At 36.8% G+C, this 2,897-nt stretch overlaps 1 long non-coding RNA gene across 1 annotated transcript; it reads right to left on the bottom strand.

Annotated features, from left to right (window-relative positions):
• Nucleotides 1-439: 439 nt before the first annotated feature.
• On the bottom strand, nucleotides 440-1,243 carry LOC107821026 (uncharacterized). The gene is made up of 2 exons (XR_001656043.1): nucleotides 698-1,243; nucleotides 440-603 (listed from the first exon to the last, which is right to left on the bottom strand). It is a non-coding gene; the product is annotated as an uncharacterized LOC107821026 (long non-coding RNA).
• Nucleotides 1,244-2,897: the final 1,654 nt, after the last annotated feature.

Raw genomic sequence — 2,897 nt, 5'->3', positions numbered from 1 at the left:
TCACTCCCATGAAGTAAATAATGAAAAACTTAGTAATAAGTTGAATGCTATTTATTTTTGGTTTGATTACAGGCTCTTTCTCAAATTGTGTAAAAGAAAACGTGAGGAGTGGGTCTACTGAGTAGAGCTGTCAATATGGGCTGGGCCGGGTTAGTCTAGCCCAGCCCACGTGAACTTTAGCAATTGACAGACTAGGTTGGGTTAGCCCACCATTTTGATGGGCCTTATAATGGTCAGCCCATTCCAGCCTTATGTGGGTTGCGGGTCCCCACAGGCCGGTTTATCATTTTAAAATATAATTTTATATTTTTTCTTTAAGTTCTAACCTATAAAAAGATAAATATTTAAAAGTTAATAAATATCTTATTGAATTTTTTTTGCAAAACTTAATAACTTTTTATTTTGTTCTAATATATCACAATAAATACACACAAAAAAGTAAAAGACAAGACTATATTTCATTCACTAAAATTCAAAACTCAAAACAAACTATTCAAGAGAGCGTCCATGACGCTTATGAGATATCCAATACATCATCTTCATCAAACACATTTGAATCCGCTTGTGACAAAGTTGTTTTAACATCTTCACTTTTATCTACATCTACAGTTCATATGATATATTAATTAGTTAATATTAAGAATGATTAAATTTTAAAAACTAATAATATTCAAATGCATATAAAAAAAAATATTACCAGTTTGAGTTTGGGAAAAATCGTGGACCCAATTTCGAGTAGTAACAAGTATTTGGACATTTTCATGATGGATGCAACTTATGTACTTTGTCAAAATATGCCCACCAATGCTAAATGTTGATTCCGATGCCACAGTGGTAATAGGAATACTAAGTACACCATGCACCATCACTGAAAGATCAGGATATTTCCTAGAATGGTCCTTTCAATACATGACAACATCCATCTCTTGGAACTTCTCAAGATCACGCTTTGGTTCCTCTAAGTAAAGATTCAATTCTGACTTTCCATCATTGAAGGCAGTATACTTTTTATATTTTCTATATTTTAAATAAATATTTTTATTAGGCCCATGGGCCGGCCCAGCCTCAACCAAGCCTCCCGGGCCACAGGCTTACTCAGGTCGGACTTAAAAGCCTCGTTTTAAATGGGCTTCAAAAACTCTAGCACAACCATGCTAAATTACGGGCTGGATTGGGCTGGCCCAATGGGCCAAGCCTATATTGACAGCTCTGCTAATGACTCAATGAATATATAACAACACTGTGAGAGATTGAATCGGAATAGGTTACAATATTGGAGAACGAGAGTATTTATAGGATTATCTAGTTGTAACTGTTTCCTAATACTGTGCTCGCCCGTTACGAGTGTTATTAGCATATCTCGTATGTTACGCCTAATGAATTTATAACCTAGTTATCTTAGAGTTTATTGGTATGAGGGAGTTATCTACCTGATTTTCGGTGGCTATCTGAATGGCCTACTCTGATATTGTACTATCCGATATAGGTGGGGAGAATTTAGGATGAACTTCTCGAATGATTCTTCGGTTTTGACTAGATGAATTCAGTTGATCTGGAATGGCCTAGAAGATCCTAGTATGTGTGCCACGTGTTGATTCTTGTATTAGCCACGTATTTAATTTTTTTTTGTCAATACAAATAATTTCCAACTTTTTGGATAATTTTCAGGAGTTATCCATGAAGTGGAAATATTTAGGTGAGGAATGAATCGTCTATGGTACCATTATTCTTGAATCTAAATTAGCAGAACTCTTTTCAAACTTGTATACGATTAAAATCGGGCCCACCCGATTTTACTATTTGACCGAGACCGGGAGTTTGCATCGAAAGACGACTCCGAAGTAGATCGGATCGAGGCACGAAGACAAGGTACCGAGATCGGGATTCGAGGCACCTGCCAAGATCGAGGCCGACAGTAATTGAGACTGAACGAGATAAACATCGAGCAATTCCGAAGATTGCATAATAACGAAAAAGCGAGATATCCACGACCGGTCGAAGATCATGGCGAAAATTTCGGAAAGAATCGAATCAAGAACGGTTGTTTAATTAATCATGGGATTTACTTCTGTAATTAGAATTGTACCATATATAGAATTTCTCTACTATATAAAGGGGAGTTCTAACCATTTGTAGGCACGACTGATAACAAAGCAATATAATTTTCTTCCTCGCTCACACTCTTGTTCTTCAGCTTATTGTGTTTTTATTGTCCTTGCATCAATCAGTTCGAGTATACTTTAACTCAAGGGTTGAGTTCTACTCAAATACTGGTTTGATTTACTTTATTATATAATTTTATCTTTAATCTTCATATTTATCAATCGGTATTAAGTGAAATCACGTGTCCTTAAATCCACATTATAAGTTTAATTATTATCCAATTTTGAGGGTAAATATTTTCTAATTGTAAAATGGTATTCATATGCATGTCAATATTATTTTGCTATTTTATTTTCCTAAATCTGGATGATACATGGTCTTGAAAGCATGTGCTTGTTCAAGATTAAACTCACAAACAACGCACACACATGGTAACAACGGTTTCAGATTTCACGGGAAAAACGACAATATAGTCGCCCCAGAAATCGAGGTGCCTCAAGCAGATCTCGAGGGAGTACCAATTGTAAACCCCATCGACGTCAGCTCACATATCGCCCTAAATACAAATTTGGGCGTTGATCCCGAAGGTAGCATACGCAGGGAAGGTCGATCTGGTGGTCGAAGTACGCAGTGCGGAGGAGATAGTGGAGTTAGCCTCTAATTGATATTTGAAATGTTACAGGCTCAACAAGTCGCTATAGCATAATTACAAAATCAACATCAAGCGCCGAGTGGGGTAGAACCAGAAGTCGTCCACAAGACCAAGCCAGTGCCGGAAAGGTCAAATGCCAATT

The sequence above is a fragment of the Nicotiana tabacum genome, chromosome 21 (assembly GCF_000715075.1).
Source record: "Nicotiana tabacum cultivar K326 chromosome 21, ASM71507v2, whole genome shotgun sequence".
Taxonomy (NCBI): domain Eukaryota; kingdom Viridiplantae; phylum Streptophyta; class Magnoliopsida; order Solanales; family Solanaceae; genus Nicotiana; species Nicotiana tabacum.
This window is presented reverse-complemented; position numbering and strand designations above follow the sequence as displayed.